The 12,075-nt window shown below is 43.1% G+C and overlaps 1 protein-coding gene across 1 annotated transcript in view; it reads left to right on the top strand.

The window, feature by feature from the left end:
- Window positions 1-12,075, top strand: part of MICAL2 (microtubule associated monooxygenase, calponin and LIM domain containing 2) — a 118,505-nt gene that overhangs the window by 59,042 nt on the left and 47,388 nt on the right. The window lies entirely within an intron of this gene.

Below are 12,075 nucleotides of genomic sequence, written 5' to 3'. Positions count from 1 at the left end.
ACTGATAGTGTAATTAGATCTGACTTATTTCTCAAATCGAGGCTTCCTCATTAGGTGGCTGATTCAAGGAATATCAGTTTATGGAGCACTCATCTGTAAGTGAAATCACTGCTGTGTTTCCTCTGGGTAGGCAATGCTCCTATTGTCTTTTGGATTTTTTATTTTTTTTTTTTAATACAAGTTTAGAGCAAACAAGAAAAACCTAAAAATGTATTCCAAGGAGATTAATTCTTAGTTGGGTATTTCATTCATTTCAATGTGTAATGGCAGAAAGGTGAAATTCTGTCTGGAGCAGCTGTTAAGTAACTTTCTTTCAGATGTCTCTCAACAAAGTCTACCTTAATCAGAAGGTGTTGGGGCAGGTTAAGTAAGCTATTTAGTGGCAAGGAGACACCAACATCCCAAATCCTGATTACTTTCAGCCTAGTTAGCCAGCAAGGTAAGCATGCTCCCTGCCTCTCAAATACTTGAGTGTTTAAATTCAGAAGTTAACCAGGAAATAGGTAAATACATAAACATGGTAGTATGTATAGCCTAAAATTAAAAGCTTCTGTAGCATTCATTTCTAGCCAACAGAATATGGCTTAAATAATAGGAAATAATGTTGCATTCAGTTAGAACCAAAGTTGAGCATCCAGTGGTCTTCCAGTGGTCTTAAATGGCTGTGCTGCTTATGGACTGGCAGTTTTTTCTTAGGTATAAAGAGGAAATTATCTTCTGTTTAAAGGAAATGGCAAACTGGATTTTTCTTCTAGATAGTCTGACTTCCTTTAAACTATGAGGATAAAGCTTTTCACAGTTTAAAATGATTATGTATTTGGGGGGAAAAAGATTGTTAGTATATGCACAGAACTTGAAAAAGTGATTGAAGAAAATTGTTTAGGTGTAAGGCAGCATTCATTTGAAATAAATTGCCATTAATGCTCAAACATGTATTAGCAAAACTTTGCTAGAATATTGACTGGACACAGCAACAATTATAGTAACATGGTGGGCATCTGTATATATGTAACAAAACGTATCTGTATCTTTTTTTTAATAGCATGTAAAAAAACCCCAAACCTACTTTGGAACATTGTATACTTTTTAATTATTTGCTAATTATAGTTTCACTTTAAAAAGGAAAAAATCTGTGCTGTGATTGAGCATGTTACTCCTGCAACACAGCAAACTGCTAAGTAGTAAAGTTTTAAAACTTGGCTTGCGATCAGTTCTCTGTCAGTTTGTCAACAGCACAGTCCTTAGGAACACTGTTTCCTGAAATCTTCTACTGTTTACTACAGGGAATTTTCTGCTTTTCAGCAGAGTGAGCGTAATGGTAAACATACCATTGGTATGGAAAATGGTGATATAGTAAGAAATCTATAAATCTCTGATGTCCAATTAATGTAAAGTAGATGAATCTTACTAGGAGAAAGTTTAAAATTCAACCTAAAAAAAATAAAAAGATGGCATTGACGCTTATAGATTTATATAATGAGGAATAAAATCCCTACATTCCCACAACAGAAATCAGGAATCTGCAGAATGAAAACATTTTCCTGAGGAATCTTAATTGCACTGCATATCCCACTGGGATTTTGCAGGTGAATCTGTTGGCAAGGTTTTTTTATTGATATCAATCTAATTGGTAGATTTTTTTATTTCTGTTTTTTTAATCTTAATATTCTGTTAGTAAGATTCATACTTAATTGTCCTCATTCATGATTTAATGAAGAAAGGCAGTTTCCTTTTGGCCTATTCTTCTCTGTGCCTACATAATCTTTCTGATGCTTTTCTGTATAACCAAGTTAAGGTCTGTGTTTTGTTTTTTTTTCATGGCTGTCTTCTTTGTCAATCTCCCTCATTGCTTTTAGTTCATTTCATCATTCCAGTGCTGCACCCACTCACTGGCTGAAGCCTTTCTGCTCTCAGGTGATTTTTTTTCTGCTTGCCAGTTCCAAAATTGTGTGACTAACACTGTTGTTTGACAGCATTTCAATGGCATTTTTTTCAAGACTTTTGGAGCAAACTGTGTGTGTCTGGTATATTAATGGATGCAAGCTTTGGCATGATCATTTAACCTGATGCTGAGTTCACAGTTCTAGAAAAAGCAAAGTCTGTGCTCTCTGTAGAGAATGTTTTTCTGTCTGTCTGTGCATGTACACTTCCTTGTGCCTTCAAGGTAAGTTAGGTAAGTAAGTTGCTTCTCGAAAGAACTAATTAAAGTTTCTTTCAAAAACTAATTAAATTTCTTTCAAAGTATTGAAGGAAAGATTTGAAATAAGGTCAGGACAAGATTAGCCAGCTGATTCTCCTGGTTAGCGTGACCACCTATTTCCATTGAGCTCCAATAAGCAGTGAACAAGCAATGTTTGAGCACTGTGGTGCTTCCTAAGCACTTTCTTGCTTTCATACTGTAAGAGTACAATATAAAAGGATTCTGTTAAAAAATTAGCCAAGTAGGTGCAAATTCTAGTCTTGCACCCCAAGAAACATGGTAGGCTGGCCTAACAGTAATATATAAGCATGCTATTTTTAGTCTGTAATATCAGAATGCCAAGTTTATATAACGAGAGTGTTTTGGTTTGAATTGTTTTGTTAACTAATTAACTAGGCCCTATTTGCCACTGTGATGAATGGATTTGTCTTGCTGCATGAGACCTTGCCATGCTCTCCATAACAAAGTTGTGCTATTATTTTGTATTTTTTACATAAGTTCCAGTATGTGTAATCAATCACACGTTGATAATCTAGAAGGGGAAATGAATCCAAACAAGAACCAAGGGCTCATTCTGACAATCATGTGCACTAAAGCTTTGTTTGACATGGTCATGACCCAGCCTTCCCTCCTGAGATCCTCTTCTAAAGGGAAGGGTCTTCGGGAATTGATCTAAGTGGCAGTTTTCAGGAGAGGCCACACATCCTCTGCCACTTGCCTCATTTCACACACCTCAGCCAGGAATGCTGAAGTGCTGCAGGGTCAGAGCTCTACACTCCTTATCTTGCTGACCTGTACATTTGTGTAGCTTAAGCAATAGTATTTATTTGTGTGGGTATGCCAGAATGTCTTGATGGCTTTGAAAGTCCCCGCTCTGTGCCCACACAGAAACCTTCTCTGTATTTTAAGCGTCACTTCCTGCACAAATGGTTAGGACGTGACTTCCTATGTATTTCAGGGCTATGGTGTTTTGTTACAGAGCTCAGCATGCTTTCAGGTGAAGGTCATGACATAAAGGCCTGCCATTTCAAACCACTCCACTGCTGTGTTTTTTACCCTCTGTTGCAGAGTCCTCCTAGCTCTTCCTGGCCAGTGAGGATTCTGTCCTTCTCCTCCTCAATCTTCTGTCTTCATTTTACTTTATAATCTTAACTGAATATTTTTATTAAATAGTTTTTAATGCTGTATTTAAATTTTCACATGGAAATTCTGTATTTTGCACACAGTGAAAATTGTTTTAGCTTTATTTATGATATCTGCTGTAAACAAAAATAAATGTAGTTCTTTGTAAGTCTTCTTGTTTCATCTCTTCCTTTTAAAAATGTTTCCTAAGGACAGAGACTTAATAGTGACTTCACAGTGGTTCTGCACATTCCTCTTCTGGTGGATGCTGTTGCGTTATCTTTGTGGCCTGACCCAAAGGCCAGAGAGTTTCACTGTGGTGGCATAACTGCATGTGTCCCTTTTGAAACAGATAAATGTCAGGGTCCTTGGCAAGTTATCCCACCCAGTGCTGATCAGGAGGTGGCTGGTGTTGGGATTTCTCCTTCCTGGGAATGATAAATTGGTGTTGGTGAGAATGGGAGCTGCTTGTATTGCATACAAAAATGGCACTTGCCCACTTCCCTCTCACTTCTCTTACCTTTCTTTATGATTTTAATTTGCATATTTACAAACATCATAAAGGTCACGCTGAGTTAATGTGTTTGGGATTTTATACTGTGTACAGGAAAAGCAGGTAATAACTGTGGGTAAAGCTTTACTTTTGCTACTAGCTCTTGAGTGCTGTTTGCAAGCTCCCTGTGTCTTCCGGATGCTGGGAAGCTTCAACTAGTGGTGACCTATTATATGCTAACAGTGGCCTTGTTTATGTATTTATTCATTTCTTTAGCCTTCCTTTGCTCTGTCATGGCTATTTATTTTTTTTCCCTTAATTTTAATTTGTTGTTAAAGGTGGTGTTTGTGGTTCTTTTTAAGCAGTGGGGTCTCCAAAAAAGCTTTCCTAAGTCTTCCTCCCCTTCATCTTCTTTTCTTTTTTTTTTTGCTTGCACTTCAATTCTTAAACTGTAATCTCTTCCTTTGTATTTCAAGAAAAAAAAAACAACAAACAAATCCCAGAAAGAATAATCCCAGTAATTTAATGGAAAGATTGTGTGATGTGTTTTTTAAAGTTAGTTCAAAATGAGCCTCAGAAGGGTTGTTTGAGTGACAGAATTTTTTTTTACAGTGCTGCTAAAGACAACATTGCTAAAGAACAACAAATGTTATTCCCAATGAACTATTCCATCTTCCCTGCCAAAGAAAAAGCCACCATGTACAGTAGAAAGTTTATTGTCTGGGGGGGAGATGATTTGCATAATGAAAACATAGGGCAACAAATACTATTTAAGACAATACTTGGCACCTTCTTAATTGTAATGGACAAAACAATCTGGGTAAGACTCCATTTACTCTTTGTGCAACTAACAGATTCAGAGCAGCCTTATTTCTGCCATCTTGATCATTTTAGGCAGAGGCAGTGACATGGAAACATTAGAAGAGGTTGTTTTTTTTTCTGCAGAAGGTGATGATTTGTTTGGCACTGAAGCTTTGAGAGGCATCAGATGTTCATGCTGTTCTCATAAGTTTTCACTTACAATAACTTGGAATTGGGGTAATGTTAGATTTGTTATAGTTTTGTTTCTTGTGGTGGCACAGAGGTCCAAAAAGTCAAATCACTACCAAATCATGTCACTGGAGGGATATACCTAGCGGTGAACAGTCCATGTGCTTGAATGCTAGTGGACAAAACAAAACACCATGTTTGGAAAGGAAATAAAGAAGACAAAATGAGCAGCATGAGGGGAACAAGTTTGTGCTAGTTCCCTTGCTCTGAATCAAAACCATTACACAATAAAACTGAATATTCCTTGTTTTGCTTCTAGTACTGCTGATGAAGGAGCAGACTAGTGGGTTAAGTTCTCTACAAATTTAATGAGCCTGATTTGGCCACATGTGCAGAGCTCCCTGTGGGTAGAAGACCTGAATCCTCCTCCTGCTGTTGTGCTGAGCTCTCTCCAAAAGCTCGAGTGCTCTCAGTCTCTGGCAGCATGTGCTGTTAAAAATGCACCCTGAAGCAGTGATGCTTTGTCCTTTCACATAGCTGAAATTATCAGTGGTGCTTGTTTGAAAGGCAACCAGGCTGCTGCTCTGGTCACAAGCTGGCACTGGACTGGTTGCCTTCTAAAAACCGTGGTTTCAGAGCAGAAGACACTAATGGCTCTTGATATAGCTAATGCTTTCTAAGACTTGAAAGTTGCTTGATGCTATAGATGCCATTATAGCAGTAGAAATGCAGAGGTGACATTTGCTTTGTCTGGCAGGCTCAGGAGATGCTTTGTCTTTCCTCCTCTTTATACTGGTTCAAATGGGTTCTGAACTTGTCTGTTGCCACAGGGGTCGTTTGGATTGGAAATAAGTACACAGGTGTGCTTTTTTGAAGAGCCAGGCCCATCTTAAAGCAAGGCAGCCTTACCTGCCTACATGTCTGGTAATGAAAATCAAACATGCTGAGATTCTGTAAAGGTAACCTGCCTTTATTATGATAATGCTAATGCTTGATAATGAAAAAGAACTTTGGAAAAAAGAACACAGACAAAACTTCTTAAAATTGCTTAAATTAAAACATCAGCCTTTCATTAGTTCTGCAAGAAGAGTAATTTCTATTCCTCTCGCTTTCATCTAGGTTGCTACAGCTATAAAATGCCATTGAAAGTGGTTTCTGTATGTATTCCGACCTCAAGCAAGGGCTGTGATCTGGGTTCTCCCACAATATTATGGCAATTAGTTACTATAATTGGCTTTAATTCACTTCTGGCTCACTCGTTCCTCCCATTCCAATCAAAACAATGAGTTCTGAAATGCACTGAATTCTGTGTTTTTGAAGGCATGACATGGTTGCAGATGATGCGATTTTTTTTTTTTGCATTAGAGATCATATCACTGAAGCAGAAGACAGTGTGTATTAATGCTTGATCCAGGTGTACATATTAGTCATGTAAATGCTTCCCCAAGTCTCTCCTTTTCTCCCTGAACTGTGTTAACATAAAAATAAGGGATTCTTTGATCTCATCTCTTCAGGTGGTGGGCTCCAAACCTGTTTGAAATGGATGCAATTTCTGATATGTTTTTATGAAATATGAAATTACAAAGGAATTTATATATTGCTATAATCTTGAATTTGCTCTTTCAGCATTTATTCTGCAGGCATTCATTCGCGTCTTTGTTTTAAGGTGTTTGATGCTTTGAGTCTATGTCTGAAGATACTATTTTGACAGACACTGATCACTCTGGAGACTGAAACAGTTGTCCCTGCACTCCGAATTCATCATTACTACATGCATTAATATACCAGACTAGCACAGATTGCTCTGATAAAATATATATTTACTCTAAAATTACAGACACTGTGTGTTACCACAGCAGGTTTTTTTTGAGAAGCAATTTTCGATAAAGATGCACCTTCACTTTGTCTAGTAGGCTTTCACTAAAGTGTTTTTTCCTTTATTAATTTTTGCTCAGTTTGTATTAGAATGTTAATGTGCACCATCCCGGATGCATTCGAAAGTCGTGTGCTTTGGGCTCTGTCTTGCTTTGCCAGCTTCGCATTCATGTTTCATGCTTGAATTCAGGTGTCTGTTTAGCAAGTAAGTAATGGGTACTTTGAAAAAGTCTTTTGCTGCTGAAGAACTTGTGTAGGTGCTGGTGTGGGCCCATGGGGGTATGGGAGAAGGTGGGCTCCTGGCGTGGGGACAGGAGGAGGGGCTCTTCAGGAGCCCATTGCAGGGCCATGGGTGGAGAAGGAGCAGCAGGAAAGCGTTTGTTGGGTGCTGGTGGTTGGAAGCCAGGCAGGTGATCAGGCCTCACTGCCACAGGGAGCAGTGTGCCACCCTATGGCTAACAGGAGAGCTGGTTGCCTTTATTCTTCACCATCTGTTAGCCACTATAACATGGAAATTACTCCTGTAGGACCATGAAGCAAGTATGAGGGAAAAGGAGAAACGTGGCAAGAGTTGACATCTGTGGAATGTCAGACATATCTTTTACAGGTGTCCTTTTTGAAGGACAAGAACCTGCCTGGTGCTTTTTCAGGTGTGATGAAAAGTCAAATTTTGGACAGGACATCAGTTTGGGAATGCTGCTAGAACTCCTACAGCTTCCTCAGGTAGCGATCTGTGAAGTACCTTAGTGGGATGACTTCAGTTTCAAAATCTGACACAGGCAATGTTCCCATTGCAGCCTTATATGTTTTGACATTCCTGTTACAGGGCACAGCTGAAGCTATAACAGGTTTGAGCTCAGTTTTCGCTCCAGTGTGGGCTGGTAACCAGTGCATTGCATCAACACCAAGGTGTAACCAAGCTAAAGATGTCACAGTTACCCCATCCCCTCTCACAGTCCCATGTGGGCTGTGCTTCCCTGGAGAGTGCTTTGTGTTCTGTAGCTCATCCCTGAGCTCGCTGGGTTCATTTCAGCCTGCTTCCACAGCACAGGTATGAGGATGCCTTCCTTCTGCCCCACAGCTTTCTTAAAGCACTGCTGTGTTATAAGCAGGACTCATGAATATTTTTTTATTTATTACACAGTAAGAAGTCAGAGAGCAGCAAAGTGTGCTGGGTGTGCTGCAAATCAATCTGTGGCCCGCTGACTGAATGTCTTAACGTCGGGTTTCGATGCCAAATGGTGTTCATTTTCACCATCAGAGCTGCCTACATGTATGAGTAACTCCACTTTAAAACTGTTCACTCCTGTCGTTGCCTTAGTCAGCAGCTCCATACAAGGCCAGGCAGAGTCCACTCATCCTGTGAATGAGTTATGGGGTGACACAGTTTAATGGCAGGCCAAGAGCCTCAGGATTGTCAGCTGGGAAAGCAGGACACAAGCTAGGTTGGGGTCTTTATGGGGGTTGTGCTGGGCCAGCTGCACAGCAGGGGAAGTGAGCCCTGTGCTACCCCTGGGTGCCTGGGCACCCACCTCCTCTTGGTGAGAGCAGCACTTGGGATCACAGTGGTGCTTTTCACCTGAGGACCTGAAAGCCCTCTGCCAGTTTCACACGGCTGGGGCAGCTTTGGGTAAGTACTGCTGCTTCCCAGCCAGGAGGGGGTCACAAGAACGCGAGGTGTCAGAGGTGCCAAAACGTCACATCCCAAGTGCGCGTTGTGACCCCGAGTTCCTGTAGGTTTCCTTTTTCCTCCCCAAACATGGCCTGCACTCAAGTGTGCAATGTAGGCACGGCTGTAAGAACTTGGTCACTTCTTTGTCTGCCTTTCCTGAGCCACAGAGCGGGTGCGAGCTGCCTGCCCTTGAGGCAGGGCAGTTATGGCAGGGTCCCCTTTCCCTGCCAGCAGCAGGTATGAACAATTTCTTATCCCCTCTAAGGGGCCAGCCAGGGGTTCTCCATCTGATCAGCCACCAGACCTTGTGTTTTCTGGGGGACCCCAAGCTGGATGTATCAGGGTGCCCTCAGGGGAGTTTTCTGGACCAGCCTCCCTGCAGAGTCTGTTCCTGACTACCAGTACACTGAGTGTGTTGTGTCCCAAGGCAGAAAAGTGGATGCCACTTTAAAATTTGTTGTTTCCTGGCTCTGTCTCTGGTTTTCATCTGCCTTCAGGGGTGTTCTCTGGGTTTCTATTAGCTTAAGTTTTCATACTTTGGTTAGCTCAACAAGGTTCACTCCCCCTTTCTGCTTGTGTGGGGCTCCCACTTGGTCTGATTCACCTTAGTCAAGAAATACTGCAGGAGCTCTCACTGTACCTTGCTTAACAATGAGTCCCCCTCTTGTGACTTAAAACCAGCTAAAGGGGAAGAGGAAGGACAAACGTGAACACTTGTGGCTGCTTATGGCATGGTGGTGCTGACTTGACAGGGAGGCCGCTGCAGCTGGTGGGGATTTTTCATTGGAGCATCTTTGACCATTTTTGTCCAAGACGGGCAGCAGCAGGCGCAGAGCAGCCGCTCCTGAACACTGCTGATAAATCACAGCTGCCTGAGCCAGCTGGTGTCCGAGGCGCTTGGCCCGGCCCTCCCATGGTGGGGGGGATGTTGTTGGCAGAGCTCAGGCTTTGTGACTCTGTGGGCAGTGCAGGGAAACCACTGACCCGGTCTGGCTGCCCCAGCGGGGGCCTGGCTCTGCCCAAACTTGGCTGTGTCCCGAGCCCTTGTCATCTCCTTGCCAGGTCACAGTAGTGTGATTTGCCTGATGCTGGTTTGGCAGTGACTCGGGAGCAGCAGCAGCTCATACAGAAAGTCAGGCTGCCTTGTCAACTGGGACCAGCCAGTGTGAATAGTATCTCCTGCTTACATCTGTTCATTGGCCCTGGTGTTACTGGTGGGGGCACTCAGATACTGGAGCCTTATTTATCAGCTCCTTATTAATGGTAATCATAGAAGATGCCAAGAGCCATCTGTGAAGCCCCAGGTGGGTGGACAGTAAGCTCCTTTGGAAAGGGCCTCTCCTTAGCCACATGTACAGTGGCACTCTGCTCCTAGGCAGGTTCCTGAAGGAGACCCCTGACAGGGACTCTCACTGGACCCTGGTGTTTTCATCAGCTAAACAAGCCCATTGCAATTGCACTGCCAAACATAGCATAACATGGAAATAGGTTTCAGTGCTTCTCTGTGCCGCTGTGAAATGCCACAGTGTGTGTGAGACACCAGTGTGTAACTCAGCACCTTTCTCTCGTTAAATCGGGCTGGTGTGTTGGCAGAGCCTCAGGGACCAGGAAGACGGATGTGATGATGCATTTATCTGTTGTGTGGTAGCAGAGGGAGCTTGCCTGCTGGTAGGCTGCATTTTGCAGTTTGTTAGTCACGGAGGGGCAGTAAACAGCTCTGGGGGCTGAGCTTTCCAAAACCTGAGCTTCAGCTTTTTGGCTGAGCAATGTAGTGGAACTGGCATTGGCCCAGCCACACCGTGCAGAGCACAGCATCAGTCCTGGATTTGGGTCTGCACTACTCAGAGCTCCATGCACACCCTCCCTCATCCTTTGGGATGTGATGTTGGGAGAGGTTTGATCTCTCCCAGGCAATGCCGATGGGCCCATGCAGCCATGCTGCTCCTGTTTATCTTGAGCAAAACCAGCACAGGTGCCTGATAACTGTGGGGGAGACCACATTTCCATGGGTATAAATTGCCCTAAAATCATTGTAGGAGAAAATGACTAACAAAGCTAATTGCAAGTTTTCAGGGCTTTAAGAACATTCACGTAGCTCATGTCTGTAATATGCAGCATGTTACAGACAGGAAAGACCTCTTCACTGCTATTCTTGGCTGTCAGCTTTGCCCTTGTACCTGAGGGAGGAAAGTGAACCAAGGTATTCACAGAAGCACTTGAGATCCCTGAGTCCCTGATCCCACATGCTGAGAGATTTCTCCATCCTTGTTTCTGGGCTTCTGGATGATTTGCTGCCATTCTCCCTCCTTGGCCATTCCTGCTGGGCATAGAGCCTTCGAAGGAAAGCAGTGCTGCTTGAAGGCCTTGTTAGATGCTGAAATGCATCCAGACCACTGAGGATGCTGATACAAAAAGTTATTTAAGGTGGGGAGAGGGGGGCAAGAATGCCTTTTAGGTTGTGGAGGATCATCACCAGGTGTTATTCTGCAAGTGTGTGAATTTTACAAGTCTGCCATTGAGAAAATCACAGCTGTGATGATCTTCCAATGAGCAGAACCACCATACTGAATTTGCATGCTTTTTGCTTGTAGGAAGCTGCCTTCAGCCCGTGTGCTTTCTGCAGGGCTTAGCTGGTCTCCAGAGAGACTGAAGGGAAAAGTCTCTTAAAAACTATTGCGGGGAGGCTGCTGCTGGACTTGTATATACAGGGACTTCCAAATACCATCATTATATTCCTACTTAAGGCTGCTACTTGGCAGAGCCATAAACAAACTACAGTTTGTTTCTCAGATTTGATAATCAGCTTGAAACAGGTCCCTGCCAAGGTACCAGCCCTGCCCGGCTCCTGCTCAGTGGCTGTGCTGAGATGGGAGCATCTTTGTACAGCCCGTCCACCCCTGAAGTGGGGTGGAGGATTCTGGAGGTGTTGAGGCTCTGGATGCAGGCTGTCAGTCCAGGGTGCCACCTTGCTGCATTGTCCCAAAGGCCTGGATTACTTTGTTGCCTTCTCTCCTCCGTGGTACAAGCTTCACTGAGTGGTTCAGTCCACTCAGCTGCACTCTCTGCTGAGTCTGGTAGGTGAATTCCTGCAAGTCTAGCCAGAAGTCACGAGATGGCTCAAGACAGTCCCAGATGTTCTTGCTAATTTACCTTTAGTGACTAAAGCCCTGTATATACAAGCTGTGGTATTTGGATTATTGGTGCTAGGAAAAAATGAGGATTTGTGCTCCTTGACCATATCTGAGTATCTGCAGTAAGGCCCACCTCCAATTTTCGTCAACCATCCTGGCATTGCAGAGCTCTTTGAATGTCTTTGTCCCTCACTGGCTGCATCTGTGACTCATTTGAGATTTGGCTCAAAAATTGCAGTCTCAAATGCAAGGCTGAGCTGGCACAACATTGACTTGAGAAAACTCAGCATGACACTTAATGGAGAATAAGCGTGTTTTACTGGAAAGAGGTTTGCATCTGCCTGTGGGGTCTGCAGGGGCTGTTTGGCCAAGCCTGTACACTGGAGTGTGTTTTGACCAGCCCTGATCTCCGAATGAGTGCTGATCTGCATGCGAGCCCTGCAGATGAAGCTTTAGGAATACATCTCAGTTACCACATGGTTAGCTAAATCCTTACCCTGTAAGGAAAAAAGTTGTTTCTCTCCGTGTGTGAGGAGGATGAGGTGGGTTTGGAAACACAGACAAAGCAGAAATTGTTTATCCAAATTGTTTG

The sequence above is a fragment of the Pezoporus flaviventris genome, unplaced genomic scaffold, assembly GCF_033815535.1.
Source record: "Pezoporus flaviventris isolate CSIRO_AGI_PZ_B2104156 unplaced genomic scaffold, CSIRO_AGI_Pfla_v1 ptg000036l, whole genome shotgun sequence".
In the NCBI taxonomy this organism is placed as follows: domain Eukaryota; kingdom Metazoa; phylum Chordata; class Aves; order Psittaciformes; family Psittacidae; genus Pezoporus; species Pezoporus flaviventris.
The sequence above is the reverse complement of the archived record's forward strand: the minus strand, read 5'-3'. Positions and strand labels throughout refer to the sequence as shown.